General features: G+C 42.5%; 1 long non-coding RNA gene across 2 annotated transcripts in view; it reads left to right on the top strand.

The window, feature by feature from the left end:
- The window catches only part of LOC118143658 (uncharacterized), a 59,284-nt gene that overhangs the window by 1,055 nt on the left and 37,466 nt on the right, over positions 1–20,763 (top strand). Inside the window, exons 2-3 of one of the 2 annotated variants that reach the window (XR_013523920.1) lie at positions 4,135–4,269; positions 4,805–17,261. This is a non-coding gene — a long non-coding RNA (uncharacterized LOC118143658). Of the gene's footprint in view, positions 1–4,134; positions 4,270–4,734; positions 17,262–20,763 lie in introns of both variants that reach the window. The other variant, XR_008473339.2, reaches the window with a different exon arrangement.

The following is a 20,763-nucleotide window of genomic DNA, read 5'->3' as shown; positions in this document are numbered from 1 at the left end:
GTAAGGGAACAAAACATTGGAAACTTATTTATTTGTTTATTTTTTGAGTCAGGGTCTCGCTCTGTCACCCAAGCTGGAGTGCAGTGGAGCAATCACTGCTTACCACAGTCTCAAACTCCCGGCCTCAGGTGATCCACCCACGTCAGCCTCCCCCCGGCCCCCCCCCCCCGCCTCCGCTCCCGCGCGCCCGCGCCCCACCACACCCTGCTAATTTTTGTGCGTCGTGCCGAGATGGGGGTTCGCCATTTTCCCCAGGCTGGTTTCGAACTCGTGGACTTAAGCGACCTGCTCGCCTCAGCCTCCGAAAATGCTGGGATTACAGGCCTGAGACACCGCGCCCTGCTGAAATCGAGTATATATGATTAATAGGCTTCGCGGGGCGGGGGGTATGTTTTCAGTTTACCATATTACTTTTCTTCCATATTTGCCCTGTGTCGATGTAATGCATGAACAGATGAGGTTATGATGCAAAGCTGCGGCTCCTTGCCTCATCCCTTCCTGCCTCCAGTTCTCCCTTCTAGAGAGAACCCTGTAGTTTTTTTTTTTTATAATGCTTAGCTCCCTACTTGTCTTTTTGACTTAGATATTTCCATAAAGCTTCATAGCAAAGACCTCCCAAATCTGTCAACTTGCTTCCCAATCACAGTAATAATTCCTGAGATGAGTTTTACTTGTGTAATGCAACTTTAAAAATTAGTTTCATCTTCAATTTTTTTCCTACAGTCTTTGTGGTAATAAGATTGACATAGACTTTCAACCATATTTCTATAGTAGGAAAGTTCATCCACCATTATTATGAAGATTGCTACCCATGAGCAAGATTTCAAGATTTGAATGTCAGTTATTGATAGGGCTAATTTTTATTTCTTTTTTGGGATGGAATCTCCTGTTGTCACCCAGGCTGGAATATAGTGGCGTGATCTTGGCTCACTGCAACCTCTGCCTCCTGGGTTCAAGTGATTCTCCTGCCTCAGCTTCCCGGAGTAGCTGGGACTACAGGCCTGTGCCACCACGCCCAGCTAATTTATTTTATATTTTCAGTAGAGATGAGGTTTCACCATGTTGGCCAGGTTGGTCTCAAACTCTTGACCTCAGGTGATCCACTCGCCTTGGCCTCCCAAAGTGCTGGGATTACAGGTTTGAGCCACTGTGCCCAGCCTGATCAGGCTAAACTTATATGACATCTGCCTCTTAGAAAAGATGTTGAACTTGGCTGGGCATGGTGGTTGACACCTGTAATCCCAGTACTTTGGAGACCCTAGGTGGAAGATCACTTCAGGCCAGAAGTTCGAAACCAGCCTGGTCAAAATGGTGAGCCTCCATCTGTACAAAATAAATTATTATCATTTCTGAGATGGAGTCTCGCTCTGTCACCCAGACTGAAGTGGAGTGGCATGATCTCAGCTGACTGCAGCCTCCGCCTCTGGGTTCAAGTGATTCTGCTGCCTCAGCTTCCTGACTAGCTGGGATTACGGGTGTGCACCACCATGCATGGCTAATTTTTGTATTTTCTGTAGAGACAGAATTTCACTATGTTGGCCCGCATGGGCTGGAATTTGTGACCTCAGGGGATCTGCCCACTTTGGCCTCCCAAAGTGCTGGGATTACAGACGTGAGCCACCAGGCCCAGGTTGATTTGAACCACTGATCAATCTTAATACCACTGAAAGTGAGATAACTAGATAGGAGATACCTCATGATGTGATGCAATAGAAAATACCCAGTGCCTTCTGTGAAGTATTCCTGATCCCTCAAATTGAACTCAAACCTAATTAAGCCTTAGATCTAGCCGACAGTTTACAGAAAATACAAGAAAGGGAAAAAGAAAAACATTGAGATGAAGTAATCAGCTTCCACAGGACAAATAACCTAATTTCCCCCACTGATTATATTTACAATCAAGGATGGGAGTGAGGTGGACTATTATGGACTAAGAAGGGGTCTTCCCCCCACCCCCTTTATTCCTCCTCTTATTTATTATTTGGAGACATAGTCTCACCCTGTCACCCAGGTTGGAGTGCAGTAGCACAACGTGGCTCAAGCGATCCTCCCACTACACCCTCCTGAGTAGCTGGGATGATAGGTGCTAATTTTTAAGTTATTTGTGGAGACCAGGTTTCACCGTATTACCCAGGGTGCTCTCAAACCCCTGGGTTCAAGTGATCCTCCTGCCTAAGCCTCTCAAAGTGCTGAGCAAATAGGCTGGGCCTAGAAGAGTAGTTTATTTTTTCTTTTTATTTTTTTGAGACAGAGTTTCACTCCTATACCCAGGTTGGAGTACAGTGACATGATCTTGGCTCACTGCAACCTCTGCCTGTTGGGCTCAAGAGATTCTTCTGCCTTAGCCTTCCCAGTAGCTGGGACCACAGATGCATGCCACTGTGCTTGGCTAATTTTTGTATTTTTTTGTAGAGAGGGGGTTTCAATATGTTGGCCAGGCTGTTCTCGAACGCCTAGACTCCTTGGCCTCCCAAAGTGCTGGGATTACAGGAGCTATTTGCTTTATTCTATGACTTTATTATCCATTGCTATCATTATTCATTTTGTTGCTTGAATTGTCCCAGATTTCAGTTAGAATCTTTTCTTTTTTTTTTTTTTTTTTGAGGCAAAGTCTTGCACTCTCACCCCAGTTGGAGTGCAGTGGCGTGATCTTGGCTCACTGCAACCTCTGCCTCCCAAGTTCAAGCAATTCTTCTGCCTCAGCCTTCCAGTAGCTGGTAATCCCAGGCACCTGCCACTGCGCCCAGCTAATTTTTTGTATTTTTAGTAGAGATGGAGTTTCACTATATTGGCAAGGCTGGTCTCAAACTCCTGACCTCGTGATCCACCCACCTCAGCTCCCAAACTGCTGGGATTACAGGCGTGAGCCACCAAGCCTGGCCAGAATCCTTTTATATGTTTCAGCATATATATATATCCTTTTTTGTGAATTGTCTGTTTTCCATTTTTCTATTGGATTTTATCCTTCATCCCTTAAATTTTTTGAGCTCCTTAGATGTTAGGAATATTAGCCTTTTATTTGTGCTTTATGTTGCTAATATTTTCTCCTAGTTTGTATGTTGTTTATGACTTTGCTTATGGTATATGTTACACACTATGTTTTTATTTTTAATTTATTTTTTATACTATGGCAATAAAAGATTCCCAAACTAACATACTATTTTTTTTTTTTGAGACAGAGTTTCGCTCTTGTTACCAAGGCTGGAGTGCAATGGCGCGATCTCGGCTCACTGCAACCTCTGCCTCCTGGGTTCAGGCAATTCTCCTGCCTCAGCCTCCTGAGTAGCTGGGATTACAGGCACGTGCCACAATGCCCAGCTAATTTTTTGTATTTTTAGTAGAGACGGCGTTTCACCATGTTGACCAGGATGGTCTCGATCTCTTGACCTTTTGAACCACCATGCCTGGCCTACACTACGTTTTCTTACGGAATTGAGTCTATTTCTGGATTTTCTGTTTCCTTGGTCATGCACCGGTGCCATCCTATTTTAAAATAGAGGCTTTCAAATTTTTATGTCTGATTGGGCAAGTCCCCCTTCCTGTATATTTTTAAGTAAGTCTCATTGCTTCGTAGCCACAATTCATTTTTAAAATCTTTTTTTATTTTATTTATTTTTGAGCCAAGATCTTGCTCAGTTGCCCAGGCTAATTCTCCTACCTTAGCCTCCAGAGTAGCTGGGACTACAGGCATGTGCCATCACACCCAGCTAATTTTTTCTTTCTCTCTCTCTTTCTTCCTTCCTTCTTTCTCTTTCGTTTCCTTTTTCTTTTCTTTTCAGCAGAGATGAGGTCTTACCATGTTACTCAGGCTGGTCTTGAATTCCTGAACTCAAGTGATCCTCCTCTCTCGGCTTCCCATCGTGCTGGGATGACAGGTGTGAGCCACTGTGCCTGGCTGTCACTATCCATTTTTATGGGAAAAATAATTTAATACCTTTTAATTATGAACTTCCTGACAAAGGGGAAAAAAACTCCTCCCAATTTTCTCATTATCATCTTCATTATATTTTCTCTACCTTCATTGTGATGTCATCTATACAATCCATGTAATATCATTTTATGAACTTTTAAAATTTAATAATACATCAATATTCAGGCAGACCTTGGGAGTTTTTTTTTTTTTTTTTTTTGTAGAGATGGGGTTTTGCCATGTTGCCCAAGCTGGTCTCAAATTCCTGGGTTGAAGCAATCTGCCTGCCTCAGCCTCCCAGAGAGCTGGGATTACAGGTGTGAGCTGCAGAGCCTGACTTCTTGGGAGAAATTGAAAATGTGAGTATGTGAAATATCTTTCCTCTCCCCAAGCTCAACCACTCACTTTTGGCATGTGAGGAGTGTTTGACTACTTGAGGCTAAGTCTTCTTGTTCAGCTCTTATTGGGAGTTTAGGACAGGATCCTGCATGAACAGCAATATTAGAAATAGAAGACGTCTCCAGTTCCCTCATTTTATATGCAGAAAGGGAGACTCAGAAAAGGGAAGTCACTTGCACCAGTAAGAAAGAGATGGACTTTGGGTACAGTGTACACTGCTTGGGTACTGGATGCATCAAAATCTCAGAAATCACCACTAAACAGCTTATCCGTGTAACCAAATACCACCTGTTCCCTAGAAAGTGTAGAAATCTATAGAAATAAAAAATATGAAAAAACTCTTTAAAAAAGAGAGAGAGATGGGAACAAGCTTAGAGATAATCTAATTACTTGGGGTTCTTTTTTGTTGTTGATTTTGGAGACAGAATCTTGCTCTGTCACCCAGGCTGGAGTGCAATGGCGCAATCTTGGCTCACTGCAACCTCTACTTCCTAGATTCAAGCAATTATCCTACCTCAGCTTCCTGAGTAGCTGGGATTACAGATGTGTGCTACCATGTCAGGTGAGTTTTTGTGTTTTTAGTAGAGACATGGTTTCACCATGTTGACCTGCTTGGTCTCGAACTCCTGACCTCATGATCTGGCCCACCTTGGCCTCCCAAACTGTTGCAATTATAGGCATGAGCCACTGTGCCTGAGCCTACTTGGTTTTACAGAAGCAGAACTCGCAACGTGCCCACCCAGAGTCATGTGGCACTAATGCCATTGAGTTCTCACCATGCTTCAGACACTGGGCTAAGTTTTTGGGGGGGACAGTCTTGCTCTGTCATCCAGGTCGGAGTGCAGTGGTGCCATCTCAGCTCACTGCAACTTTGGCCTACTGGGTTCAGGTGATTCTCCTGCCTCAGATTACAGGTGCCGCCCCATGCCTGGCTAATTTTTGTATTTTTAGTATAGATGGGGTTTTGCCAATGTTGGCCAGGCTGATCTCGCACTCCTAACCTCAAGTGATCCACCCGCCTTGGCCTCCCAAAGTGCTGGGATTACAGGTGTGAGCCAGCCCAAAAGATAGCTCTTAGAAATTAAAAATATTAGATTAGATGAAAAACTCCATAAAGAGTTACAGGCGTGGTGGCTCACGCCTATAATCCCAGAATTTAGGGAGGCTGAGGTGGGCGGATCATGAGGTGAGGAGTTCAAGACTAGCCTGACAAACATGGTGAAACCTCGTCTTTACAAAAAATACAAAAATTAGCTGGGCATGGTGGCACGTGCATGTAATCCCAGCTACTCAGGCGGCTGAGGCAGGAGAATCCCTTGAACCTGCGAGGCGGAGGTTGCAGTGAGCCAAGATCTCATCATTGCACTCCAGCTTGGGTGACAGAGCAAGACTCTGTTTAAAATAAAATAAAATAGTGAATTTTATGTTATGTGAAGTATATCTCAAATTTTTAATGCTGTAAATAATAAAAAAGATCAACAAAGAGAAAGAGAGCATAAATAATCTACTTTGACTATTAAACCAGTATGTTGACATGTATGAACCAGTATGCTGACACTTAATCTCTTTAACTACAAAATGGTGCGAGATAAAATTGCCCCAATAAAGCAATAATGAATTTGTGATGATGGTGGTATTTTTTTCCTTTCCAATTTATTGAAGCAGTAAAAATGAGTCTGGTGTTATAAACAAGTAATGAAATGACCTTACATAAAAATTATGATATTGCCAGGCACAGTGGCTCACACTTGTAATCCCTGCTCTTTGGGAGGCTGAGGCAGCCAGGTTATTTGAGCTCAGGAGTTCAAGACCAGCCTGGCCAATATGGTGCAACCCTATTTCTATCAAAAATACAAAAAATTAGCTGGGCATGGTGTCCTTTGGTCCCAGCTACTCCGGAGGCTGAGGTGGGTGGATTGCTTGAGCCTGGGAGGTTGAGGCTGCAGTGAGCAGAGATTATACCACTGCACTCCAGCCTGGGCAACAGAAAGAGACATTGTCTAAAAAAACATATTATGAGGCACAGTGATATTATATTAAATGATTATACAAACTGATAATCTAGATAATGTATATTACTTGATTATACAAACTGATGATATAGATATAAAAAGCATAAGAAGTATAAAAAAATAAAGTATAAGAAGGCTTAAGCTGCAATATCTAATAATATCATTTATAATTACTTAAATATGGTGGTGGTGTGGTCATGTCTAGGAATGTAACACGTTAAAAAAATCTATGGCCAGGCACGGTGGCTCATGTCTATAATCCCAGTACTTTGCGAGGCCAAGGCAGGCAGTTCACCTGAAGTCAGGAGTTCAAGACCAGCCTGGCCAACATGGTGAAACCCTGTTCCTACTAAAAATACAAAAATTAGCCAGGTCTGGTGGTGAACGCCTAACAGAATCCCAGCTACTTGGGAGGCTGAAGCAGGAGAGTCACTGGAACCCAGGAGGCAGAGGTTGCAGTGAGCAGAGATCATGCTACTGCACGTTAGCCTGGGTGACAGAGCAAAACTCCGTCTCAAAAACAAACAAACAAAAACCAAGAATAACCAAATCTCTTAATTTATTATTCCCATCACTTGGGAACATTGGTCCAATTATCATGGAGTGATGATGATATCAAGAAAACAAACTTAAATTATTCACACAACTCAACAGCAGAAAAACAAATCATCAATTTAAAAATGGGCAATGGACTTGAATAGATATTTCTTTAAAGAAGACATAAAAATAGCCAACAGGCATATAAAAAGGTGCTCAATGTTACTAGTCAACAGGGAAATGCAAATGAAACTATAATGAATTATCACTTCACATCTGTTAGAATGGTGATTATCAGAAAGACAACAGATTAAGTGTTGGTGAGGGTGTGGAGTAAGGGAACCCTTGCATACTGTTGGTGGGAATGTAAATTGGCATAGGCATTGTAGAAAACAGTATGGAAGTTTTTAAAGAAATTAAAAATAGAATTACCAGATGGCTCAGTAAGCCCTTTGCTGGGTATATATAGCCAAAGGAAATGAAATCACCCCTTTGTAAAGATACCTGCATTCCCATGTTCATTGCTATGTTCATTGTCATGTTCATTGCAGTAGTATCAACAATAGCCAGGTCGGGCAGTGGCTCACACCTATAATCCCAGCACTTTGGGAGGCCCAGGTGGGTGGATCATCTGAGGTCAGGAGTTTGAGACCAGCCTGGCCAATACAGTGAAACCCCATCTCTACTAAAAAAAAATTAGCTGGGCATGGTGGTGGGCACCTGTAAACCTGCTACTTGGGGGGCTGAGGCAGAAGAATAGCTTGAATGAGGGAGGTGGAGGTTGCAGGTTGCAGTGAGCCGAGATCACACCATTGCACTACAGCCTGAGCAGCAAGAGTAGAAAACTCCGTCTCAAAAAACAAAACAACAACAACAACAAAAAAAAAAAACCAATAGCGTGCGTGCACACACACACAGTGGAATATTATTCAGCTATAGAAAAGGAGATCCTGCCATTTGCCACAACACAGATGAAACTAGAAGGTATTATATTAAGTGAAATAAGCCAGACACATAAAAGTACTACATGATCTCTCTACTTATATGTGGGATCCAAAAAAAGGAAAGAAAAAAGGTAATTCCGGAGCAGAGGTACCCTTGAAGAATGCAGAGAAAAGTCACAGTATCTTTAGACACCTTGGTAGGACTGACTTTGGTCTGTTAGTTGCCAAAATGGTACAGTTTAGGGGAGTGTAGAAAAGACCTCTCTGCTTAATTTATTCTCAAGTTCTCCACTTTGCCAAGACTCATAGTTAATTGTTTGCAAAACCCCCGGGGGTCTTTTAGCTCCTCTTTGTTTTTTTTTTCTGCATATTACCAACTTACTTTTATTGATGAATATCACAAACTTCAATCATTTAAAAAATATTATTCTGCATGCATTTAACAAATCTGACAAAAGAACAAGTATCCAGTTTATTTGCATTGTAACTATGACATTATAACTGAACTCTTTAAAACTCCTTAGCTCCTCTTTAAATAGTTCCTTCACCTTGCTGTAGCTCAGAGATTCTTACCTGGAGGCAATTTTGCCCACCTCCCCAGAGGGCTTTTGGCAATGTTTGGAGGTATTTTTAGTTGTCACAATTAGAGATGGTGCTACTGACATCTAGTGGGAAGAGGCCAGGGATGCTGCTGAACACCCTGCAATGACAATGTGCAGGATGGCCCCTCACAGCAAAGGATGATCAGACTCAGATGTCAATGGCCAAATTGAGAAACCCTGAGTCTTGTCTATGGGCACTGCTTCCTCTTTAGCCCTTTTAGATCATCTGTGTTTTCTCATGCCGTGGGGTTTGGAGGTAGAGTGAGGGTCTTCTTCCCTTGTTATTGCTTCTTGCAAACAATTCTCCCTCCCTAAATCCTTAAAAAAGCTCAACTTAACTTTGAATTTTACATCATTAGACATGATCACTTACTACTTCTCCTTACTGCAGTCATCTACAGATTTTCACTGCTTTCATTGTCATTCTTTCCAACACAACTATTTTAAATCTTGGTGATTTCATAATCCACACAGATGAAGCTTCCAACATCCTGGACTCTCAGTTCCTTGTATTCCACTCCTGCAGGGAGTATGGCTGTCCATTGCAGTCACTTCCTCACCTACACGGCCATAATTGCCATCATCTGAATTCCACTTTCTGACCACTACCTCCTATCATTTTAGCCCATTCCTGTAGCAGGTTGATTTCAACAAACCTTTGATCTCATTAGGACAACCAATCCATCAATCAATTGCATAGTATTTATACTATAAAAATCAGCAAATCCACAAATTAGTGTTCTTTTCCTTTCTTTCAGAAAGCTAGTTTTTAAACATTTACCTCTTATGTATTCATGAGATACACCTTAAGCAATCTATGTATATGTGTGTGTGTGTATATATATATATATTTGTAGATATATATGTATACATATATACAATGTCGCTTTGCACATTTAAAAATTTTACATACCTGGCTTACTATAGTGTGTTTTCTGATATAACTTCCCCCCCACAACATTTAGATTATGAGATGCATTCAGGTTGATATATGTAACTCTGGATTACTCTTATTATTATTGTTATTATTTTTTGAGACAGAGTCTCACTCTGTCACCCAGGCTGTAGTTCAGTGTTGTGATCTTGGTTCACTGCAGCCTCTGCCTCCGAGATACAAGTGATCTTCCCACTTTAACCTCCTGGGTAGCTGGGACTACAGGCCTGTGCCACCACATCTGATTAATTTTCATATTTTTAGTAGAGGCTGGGTTTCGCCATATTGACCAGGCTGGTCTAGAACTCCTGACCTCAGGTGATCTGCTTGTTTTGGCCTTTCAAAATGCTAGGACTATAGGCATAAGCCAAGGCACCGATTGGTTCATTCATTTTTACTCTCCTGCCCTACACAGTAAGAATGTAACCTCCATGAAGGCATAGATTTTTGTTGATTATATTCTCTGCTGTATTCCTAGGATTTGGAACAGTGTCTGGCACAAAGCAGGCTCATATTTATTTGAAGAAACAGGCCAGGCCTGGTAGCTCACGCCTGTAATCCCAGTACTTTGGGAGGCCAAGGTGGGTGGATCACTTGAGGTCAGGAGTTTGAGGCCAGCCTGGCCAGCATGGGGAACCTGTCTCTACTAAAAATACAAAAATCAGCCAGGCATAGTGGCAGATGCCTGTAATCCCAGCTACTCTGGGGCTAAGGCAAGAGACAAGAGAATCACTTGAATCCTGGAGGTAGAGGTTGCAGTGAGCCGAGATCGTGCCATTGCACTCAAGCCTGGGAGACGGAGCAAGACTCCATCTCAAAACAAAAACATGAAAACAAAAATTAGCCGGGCGTGGTGGCTCACGCCTGTAATCCCAGGTGCTCAGCAGGCTGAGGCAGGAGAATCACCTGAATCTTGGAGGAGTATGTTGCAGTGAGCAGAGATTGTACCACTGCACTCCAGCCTAGGCCACAGAGTGACACTTCGTCTTAAAATAAAATAAAATAAGATAAAATGAAATGAATGGTGTGCCTGAAATTCTATCTTTGTCACTTCTCGAAGATATTCCTTGGTTATTTGTCTTTTGGTTTCTGTTTTTTTTTTTTTAAATAAAGATGGGGTTTCACCATGATGGCCAGGCTGGTCTTGAACTCCTGACCTCAAGTGATACACCCACCTCGGCCTCCCAAGGTGCTAGGATTGCAGGCGTGAGCCACCGCGCCCGCCTTTTTTTTTTTTTTTTTTTTTGCTGCCCCTTGTGGAGCAGGGCTACCCCATACACAGTGTGTCCAGAGTAGCCTATGTTGCTGTTTGGTAGCTTAGCAGATCTTACTATCCTGAACCACTTGGGTTTTCAAACCTTATCAATAAATTTATTTTGCATATCCTTTGTGACCAGAAGAGGGCAAGCTTGGAAGGAAAAAGAAATAGGTGAGAAATGGAACTAAGTCCTAAATGTAGGACGCTGCCTGTTTTGGATATCTGAAGCCACCAGGTGGCAGTATGAGCATGCTGGAAATTTAAGGTCCGGGATTCAGGCTACAGGCGTCTCCTGATGCAGAACAGTGCCCCAAACTTACACAATTTCCACTTTATTTCTCCTTTTAGTAGACTTGTAATTTATTAACATAATTATTCTGTAGGTTTATATAAGTTGATACTTTCTGTTTTCCCTTACATTTGATAATACTAAATTTAAAATATTGGAGCATAATAAATAAAAATCACATAGCAGGGTGCGGTGGCTCACACCTGTAATCCCAGCACCTTGGGAGGCCGAGAGAGGAGGATCTCTTGAGCCCAGGAGTTCAAGATCAGCTTGGGCAACATGGAGAGACCTTGTCTCTCCAAAAAAAAAAGCTAGGCGTGGTGGTGAGCACCTATGGTCTCAGCTACTTGGGAGGCTGAGGTGGAAAGATCACTTAAGCCCGGTAGGTTAAGGCTGCAGTGAGCTGTGTTTGCACCACAGCATTCTAGCCTGGGCGAGAGTGAGACCGTGTCTCAGAAAAAACCAAAAACTGAAAACAAAACAAAATCAAACAAAAAAAAAGACAAAAATCAAAACAAAACAAAAAACTCACATAACATACAAATTACTATTAAGCCTTTCTTTTCTTTCTTTTGTTCTTTCTCTTTCTTCCTTCCTTGCTTCCCTCCCTCTCTTTCCTCTCTCTCTCTCTCTCCCTCTCTGTGTCTCTCTCTTTCTTTCTTAACATGGTCTGACTCTGTCACTTAGGCTGGAGTACAGTGGTGCAATCTCAGCTCACTGTAACCTCTGCTTCCTAGGTTCAAGCGATCCTCCCTCCTGAGTGTCAGGGACTACAGGTGTGTGCTACCATGCCTGGTTACTTTTTGTATTTTCTGTAGTGACGGGGTCTTGCCATGTTGCCCAGGAGGGTCTCCAACTCCTGAGCTCAAGCAATCTGCCTGCCTCGGCCTTCCAAAGTACTGGGATTACAGGCTTGAGACACTGTGCCGGGCCTTAAACTGTTTTAAAATGTCAAATTCAGTGGGTTTTAGTATAATACATTCACAATGTTGTGCAATCATTACTATGACCTAATTCCGGAATATTTACATTAAACAAAAGGAAATCTTATATCTATTCAGTCACTTGCCAGTCTCCCCCCCCCATCTTCTCACAAGTACTAATCTACTTTATGTCTTTTTGATTGCCTGTTCTGGAGATTTCTTGTAAATGGAATCATACGAAATAGCAGCACATTTTTTTTTTGAAACAGAGTATTGCTCTGTTGCCCAGGCTGGAGTGCAGTGGCTCGATCTCAGCTCACTGCAACTTCTGCCTCCTGGGTTCAAGGGATTCTCCTGCCTCAGCCTCCAGAGTAGCTGAGATTATAGGTGCCCGCCACCATACTTGGATAATTTTTGTATTTTTAGTAGAGTCTGGGATTCACCATGTTGGCCAGGCTGGTCTTGAACTCCTGACCTCAGGTGATCCACCCGCCTCGGCCTCCCAACGTGCTGAGATTACAGGTGTAAGCCACCGCTCCCAGCCAGCAAAACATATTTTTAATTGAAATATTTATCTATGGCATCATACAGATGGACATTGGAGACAGAATTGGGGAGGGTTGAAGGGGAGATGAGGGATGAAAAACTACCTGTTGGATACAATGGACAGTATGCGGTGACCAGTGCACTAAAAATCAAGATTTCACCATTTCACAGTTCATCCATGTAACCAAAAACCATTTGTATGCCTAATGCTATTGAAATTAAAAAATATTTTAAAGGATTTATCTATGGCATCAAAATAAGACTATGTTTCTAGGAATTTCATCTAAAATATCAAAGTTACGTACAAGATGGAAAAACATATGATTTTGGAACAATTGGTAACTCTAACTTACTTTAATATTACATAATAAAATTTTAAGGGCTACTTAAATTGTGTTTGCCTGCGCCCTTGGGCAGGGACATGCTTTGATTCTCTTAATTGCAATGAGATAAAGGCTGATGAATGGAAGTGATGGAGAATGATTAGCAGGATTCATGTTCCCTTAATTCATGTTCCCTTAATTCCCTAGCAAATAAAATGCAAAGCAATATCCAGTCATTATTTATCACGTTTTCAGGCTCCTACATAGTCTTCATGGTTCTGAGCCCAGAGCTGGCAGCAAGTGGTCCCTGATGGGTTTTGCCCATGGCATAGGCACACCACCTCTGGACATAGCTGGGCTAATGTTCAGCAAAAATTTACAGAAACAGGGAGAGTGGTTTGGCTTCCTTTCATAACTTTCCCAGGGTTAGAACTTGTGAGTTCATGGCAACGTTTAGTCACGACTTAATTTTGTAAATAGAGACAGGGTCCCCATCTTTCTCCTGGACTGGAGTACAGTGGTGTGATCCTAACTCACTGCAGCCTTGAACACCTGGGCTCAAAGAATCCTGCTGTTCAGTCTTCCAAGTAGCTGGGACTTTACAGGTGCAGGCCACCACACTCAGCTAATATTTTTTGAATTTTTAAAAATAGAGACAAGGTTTTGCCATGTTGCCCAGGCTAGCCTCGAACTCCTAGGCTCCAGGGATTTGCCCATCTTGGCCTCCCAAAGTGCTGGGATTATAGGCATGAGCCACCATGCCCGGCCTCCTTCTTCTTACTTTATTTTATTTTCCAGCCTCCTTTTTCTTTTTCATTTTTCTTTTCTTTTGTTTTTTTGAGACATAGTCTTGCTCTGTCGTTCAGGCTGGAGTGCAGTGGCACAATCTCGTCTCAGTGCAACCTCCATCTCCTGGGTTCAAGTGGTTCTCCTGCCTCAGTTTCCTGAGTAGCTGGAACATGCCTGGCTAATTTTTTGTATTTTTAGCACAGACGGGGTTTCACCATGTTAGTGAGGACGGTCTTGATCTCCTGACCTCGCAATCTGCCCACCTCAGCTTCCCAAAGTACTGGGATTACAGGCGTGAGCCACCACACTCAGCCCCAAATTTCTGTTTTTTAATAGAGATGGTGTCTTACTTTGTTGCCTAGGCTAGTTTCAAACTTCTCGGCTTAAGCAATCCTCCCACCACACCCTCCCACTCTTGGCTAATTTTAAAGTCTTTTTTGTTGTTGTTGTTGAGATGGAGTTTCACTCTTATCCCCCAGGCTAGAGTGCAATGGTGCCATCTTGGCTCACTGGAACCTCTGCCTCTCAGGTTCAAGCAATTCTTCTGCCTCAGCCTCCTGAGTAGTTGGGATTACAAGCACCCACCACCATGCCTGGCTAATTTTGTATTTTTAGTAGAGATGGGGTTTCACCATTTTTTGTAAGGCTGGTCTTGAACTCCTGACCTCAGGTGATCCACCACCTTGGCCTCCTAAAGTGCTGGGATTACAGGCGTGAGCCACTGTGCCTGGCTGATTTTTAACTCTTTTGTAGAGACTAGGTCTCATTATATTGTCAGGGCTGGTCTCGTACTTCTGGGCTCAAGTGATCCACTTGCTTGGTATCCCAAAGTTCTGGGATTACAGGCATGAGCCACCATGCCCGGCCTCCAGCAGTTTTTCTGAGGGACTCCCACAGCACTGAATTGACATTTCACTAGTGACAAACACAGAAAGATGCATCTACTTTAAAACTGAAATTCACTGAAGTAAAAGTGACAGGAACATAGGGAGAAAAATGACTCTATAGCCTTCATAATTTTTTTAATAATAGAAATAGGCAGCTATGTCTTGAAGATTACAACATTCAGATTTTTAAAAATTCAGAGAGCTGGATGTGGGTGGCTTGTGTCTATAATCCCAGCTGCTTGGGAGGCTGAAGTGAGAGGGTCGCTTTAGGCCAGATGTCCCAGACCAGACTGGACAACATAGCAAGACCCCCCATCTCTTAAAAAAAGTTTTAAACAATTATCTGGGCTTGGTGGCACACACCTGTAGTCCCCACTCAGGAGACTGAGGTGGGAGGATCACTTGAGTCAGGAGTTCAAGGCTTCAGTGAGCTATAAAAATGCCACTGCACTGCAGCCTGGGTGACAGAGTGAGACCCTGTCTCAAAAAAAAAAAAAATTCAAGAAAAGGAAAGCCATAATTCATTGGAATGATGGCTGGGCACAGTGGCTCACACCTGTAATCCTGGCACTTTGGGGGGCCAAGGACGGTGAATTACCTGAGGTCAGGAGTTTGAGACCAGCCTGGACAACATGGCAAAACACTGTCTCTAGTAAAAATAGAATAATTAGCTGGGTTTGGTGGCACACACCTGTAGTCCCAGCTACTCTGGAGACTGAGGCAGGATAATTGCTTGAAACTGGGAGGCAGTGGTTGCAGTGAGCCAAGATCGCACCACTGCATTCCAGCCTAGGCACCAGAGTGAGACTGTCTCAAGAAAAAAAAAATTCACTGGAGTGAGATTTTCTTTTTTTTTTTGAGACGGAGTTTCGCTGTTGTTACCCAGGCTGGAGTGTAATGGCACGATCTCGGCTCACTGCAACCTCCGCCTCCTGGGTTCCAGCAATTCTCCTGCGTCAGCCTCCTGAGTAGCTTGGACTACAGGCACGCACTACCATGCCCAGCTAATTTTTGTATTTTTAGTAGAGACAGGGTTTCACCTTGTTGACCAGGATGGTCTCGATCTCTTGACCTCGTGATCCACCCACCTCGGCCTCCCAAACGCACCACCATACCCAGCTAATTTTTGTATTTTTAGTAGAGACGGGGTTTCACCTTGTTGACCAGGATGGTCTCAATCTCTTGACCTCGTTGATCCACCCACCTCGGCCTCCCAAAGGGCTGGGATTATAGGTGGAGCCACCGCACCCGGCCCTGGAGTGAGATTTTCATTCATTTATCGTCATTCATTAAATATCTAGTAAGTGCCTGTTATTTGCTCTGCACTGTGCTAGATGTGCCATGGTCAAGAGGATTGGGTTGCCCTGAAATAGTCAACTCTGATTACATAATTTAAAATGACCTCAGTGAGGAAGAGAAAAAGATGTCTGAAAAAGCCATTGTGATAGTATGGGGCATGTTCTAATTAGTTCCTATATTAATAAAAAATACATGTATGATAGAAATAAGGAAATGTGACCAAAGATGAATAGAGAAAATTCTACAAATCTGTAAAAATGGCATGAGGAACACTAAAGCTCTAATGAGGGGAGAATTGCAATGCCACTAAGGACAAGTAAACCAGTTTTATAGTCTAGACACAGTGACTCACACCTGTAATCCCAGCACTTTGGGAGGCCGAGGTAGGTAAATCACCTTAGGTCATGAGTTTAAGACCAGTCTGGCCAACATGGTGAAACCCTGTCTCTACCAAAAATACAAAAATCAGCTGGTCATGGTGGTGCATGCCTGTAGTGCAGCTACTTGGGATGCTGAGGTAGGAGAATCGCTTGAACCCAGGAGGTGGCAGTTGTAGTAAGCCAAGATTTTGACACTGCACTCCAGCCTGGGCAATAGAGTGAGACTCTGTCTCAAAAACAAAAAAAGGATTACATTTATCTCAAGAAGATAAAAGAAGACCTAGGTCTGATGCTTGGGCTGTGTAGTGTGAATGACAGAGGAAGAAGCAGAACCCTTTATGTCTGTCTTCTGTGTCACAGAAAATGGTCTGGATACTGAAAAAGGTAAAACAAAAGTGGGTCCGAAGGAACTGGAGCCCAAGATGAGTGAGAAGTGTGAGAATATATAAATTGCACAGTGATCTAAGTAATTTTCAATTATCTGGTTTACGTGAATTGCATCCAGTTTACTCAGAGAGCCCTGAATGAGTAGACAAACAGATGTTCTGTTATTTGAAAATCAAGGAGAATGAAATCAAGATCAGCTATAGGCAAACACAGTGACAATTTCTTTTTTCTTTTCTTTTCTTTCTTTTTTTTATTTTTTATTTTTGAGATGGAATCTCACTCTGTTGTCCAGGCTGGAGTGCAGTGGCGTGATCTTGGCTCACTGTAACCTCCACCTCCTGGGTTCAAGTGATTCTCAGCCTCCCCAGTAGCTGGGATTACAGGCACCTGCTACAGTGCCCAGCTAATTTTTTGTAATCAGGCTGGTCTTGAACTCCTGACATCGTGATCCACATGCGTTGGCTTCCCAAAGTGCTGGGATTACAGGCGTGAGCCATTGCACCTGGCTACAGTGGCAATTTCTAATAGGAGAAGGTGGAGCTCTCAGATTATATGCTGGTGAAACTGGTTTTGATTCTCGGCAAGATTCAAAAAAGAATTCTTCAAAGTATCATTTATGTGGTTGCATAAAGGAAACACATTCTTAGAAGCGAGAGTTTGCTAGAGATGTGTATTTTCAGATTAACCTTACTTTATTTTTTCTTTCTTTTTTTTTTTGAGACAAGATGTGGCTCTGTTGCCCAGGCTGAAGTGCAGTGATACGATTACAGCTCACCACAACCTCCACCTCCTGGGCTCAAGCCATCCTCCCACCTCAGCCTCTTGAATAGCTGGGACTACAGGTGCACACCATCATGCTTGGCTAGTTTTGCAATTTTTTTTTTTTTTTTGTAGAGACAGGGTTTCCACATGTTGCCTAGGCTGTTTTCCAACTCCTTGGTTTTTCAAAGTGCTAGGATTACAGATGTGAGTCACTGTGGCAAGCTAACTTTACCTTCTTTCTTGTAACATGATTAATGACTTTGTAAAAGAAGGAATGCAAATGACAGGAAATCTTGACTTCTGTAAGGCTATAGACTAGGTTTCTTAGAGGACCTTCCAGATTGCAAGGTCCTTGAATGTGAACGATTGTGCCTCATTTGTCATTGTGTCCTCCAGTGCCCTCCTGAAACAGATTTTTCTTTTTTGAAGAAACATGCTGAGAGTTAGCTTTTATTTATTTATTTATGCACATTAATTATACATATTTATGCAGTACATGAGGTATCTTGATACATGCATGCAATGTGTAATGATCAAATCAGGGTAGTTGGAATGTTACATATTTATCATTTCTCTGTGTTAAAAACATTCCAGATCTTCTCTTTTAGCTATTTTGAAACATTTGATAAATTATTATTAACTATAGTCACCCTAGTGTTTTATCAAACACTAGAACTTATTCCTTCTATTGAACTGTATTTTCATACCCATTACCTAACTTTTCTTCATCTCCCCTTCCTCCTACCCTTCCTGGCCTCTGTAACCACCATTCTATTCTCTACCTCCATGAGATCAAATTTTTAGCTCCCACATATGAATGGAAACATGCAATATTTGTCTTTTTTGTGCCTGGCTTATTTCACTTAATGTAATGTCTTCCAGTTCCATCCATGTTGCTGCAACTGACAGGATTTTATTCTTTTCTTATGGCTGAATAATATTCTATTCTGTATATATATACATATATATATATATATATACATATATATATATATATATATATATATATATCTCACATTTTGTTTCTGCTCTCTTTTTTTTAATACCACATTTTCTTTATCCATTAATCCACTGATGGACTCTGTTAGGTTTCCATTCGTTGGCTATTGTGAATATGCTGCAATTAACATGCTGGTACAGATATCTCTTTGAAATACTAATTTCCCTGGTTTGGGGTTCGTACCCAGCAGTGGAATTGCTAGATTATGTGGTGGTTTCCTTTTTAGTTTTCTGAGGCATTTCTGTACTGTTTTCCACAGTGGCTGTGCTATTTTACATTCCCAAAAACAGTGTAGAAGTGCTCCTCTTCTCTATATCCTTGTTAGCATCTGTTGTCTTCTTTTGCTGCTGCTGCTTCCTCCTCCTCCTCCTCCTCCCCTTCTTCTTCTCCTCCTCCTTCTTCCCCTTCTTATTCTTCCTCCCCTTCCCCCTCCCCCCCCTTTTCCCCTTTCCCCTTCCCCTTCTTCTTCTTCTTCTCCTTCTCCTTCTTCTTCTTCCTCCTCTTCTTTCTTCTTCCTCTTCTCTTACTCTTGTTGCCCCTTCCCCTTCTTCTTCTTCCTCTTATTCCTCCTCTTCCTCTTCTACTTCTTCTTCCTCTTCTCTTACTCTTGTTGCCCCTTCCCCTTCTTCTTCTTCTTCCTCCTCTTCCTCTTCCTCCTCCTCCTCCTCCTCGTCGTCCTCCTCCTCCTTCTTCTTTCTTCTTCTTCTCTTACTCTTGTTGCCCAAGCTACAGTGCAATGGCACAATCTTGGCTCACTGCAACCTCTGTCTTCCGGGTTTAAGTGATTCTCCTGCCTCAGCCTCCTGAGTAGCTGGGATTACAGGTGCCCACCACCACGCCCAGCTAATTTTTGTAATTTTAGTAGAGACGGGCTTTCTCCACGTTGGTCAGGCTGGTCTTGAACTCTTGATCTCAGGTGATCCACCCGCCTCAGACTCCCTAAGTGTTGGGATTACAGGCATGAGCCACCACACCTGGCTTATTCTTTTTTATTAATTAAAACAGATTAAAATAGAGGCAGAGTCTCACTCTGTCACCCAGGCTGGAGTGCAGTGGTGCAATCATAGCTCACTGCAGCCTCAGCCTTCTGGGCTCAAGCAATCCTACTACCTCAGCCTTCTGAGTAGCTGGGACTACAGGCACCCACCACCATGCCTGGCTAATTTTTTGTCTTTCATAGAGACAGGGTCTCACAATGTTGAAATGATATTGCATTGTGGTTTTCATGTGCATATCTCTGATGACTAGTGATATTAAGCATTTTTTTCATATACCTGTTTGCCATGTGTATATCTTCTTTTGAGAAATGTCTATTCAAATCCTTTGACCATTTTAAAATCAGATTATTATTATTTTTTGCTGTTGAGCAGTTTGAGTTTCTTACGTATTCTGGTTATTAGTCCCTTGGCAAGTGGATAGTTTGCAGATATTTTCCTCCATTCCATGGATTATTTCTCTCTCTTTCTCTCTTTTTTTTTTTTTTTTTTTTTTTGGAGATAGGGTCTCACTCTGTCACCCAGGTTGGAGGACAGTGGTGCGATCACAGCTCATTGTAGTCTTAGCCTCCTGGGCTCAGGTGATCCTCCCACCTTAGCCTCCTGGATAGCTGGGACTACAGGTGTGTGCCAGCATACCTGGCTGATTTTTTGTAGAGACAAGGTTTTGCTATGTTACGCGGGCTAATTTCAAACTCCTAGGCTCAAGCGATCTGCCTGCCTCAGCTTCCCAGAGTGCAGGGATTACAGGCATGAGCCACTGCTCCTGGCCTCTGTGAGTTGTCTCTTCACATTGTTGATTGTTTCCTTTGTTTTACAGAAGCTTTTTAGGTTGACATAATCCAATTGTCAGTGTTGGATGCATATATATTTGCAACCGTTATATCGAATTGACCCTTTTATCATTATATAATGACCTTCTTTGTCTCTTTTTACAGTTTTTGACTTTGTCGATTTTATTGGATGTAAGTATAGCTACTCCTGCTCTTTTTTGGTTTTCATTTGCATGAAATATTTTTTTTCTCATCCTTCACTTTCAGTTTATGTGTGTCTCTATAGGTGAGGTGAGTTTCTTGTGGGCAGTATGTAGTTTGGTCTTTTTATTTTTGTTCATTCAGCCATTCTATGTTCTTAAATTGTTGCGTTTAGTCCATTTATACTCACCGCAACCTCCGCCTCCTGGGTTCAGGCAATTCTCCTGCCTCAGCCTCCTGAGTAGCTGGGATTACAGGCACGCGCCACCACGCCCAGCTAATTTTTTGTATTTTTAGTTGAGACGGGGTTTCACCATGTTGACCAGGATGGTCTCGATCTGTTGACCTCGTGATCCACCCGCCTCGGCCTCCCAAAGTGCTGGGATTACAGGCTTGAGCTACCGCGCCCGGCTCAATGACTTCTAATGACAACTTTGTTTGTAAAGAAAAGAAATAAATAGCAAAAACAAAACTAAAAAACTCTACACATTTGTTTCATTCCCCTCATATTTTCATTTTTTGTGGTCTCAATTTATATTTTTAAATCTTTTTTTAATTGCATTTTAGGTTTTGGGGTACATGTGAAGAACATGCAAGATTGTTACATAGGTAC

This window comes from Callithrix jacchus, chromosome 11 (assembly GCF_049354715.1).
Source record: "Callithrix jacchus isolate 240 chromosome 11, calJac240_pri, whole genome shotgun sequence".
Lineage (NCBI taxonomy): Eukaryota > Metazoa > Chordata > Mammalia > Primates > Cebidae > Callithrix > Callithrix jacchus.
This window is presented reverse-complemented; position numbering and strand designations above follow the sequence as displayed.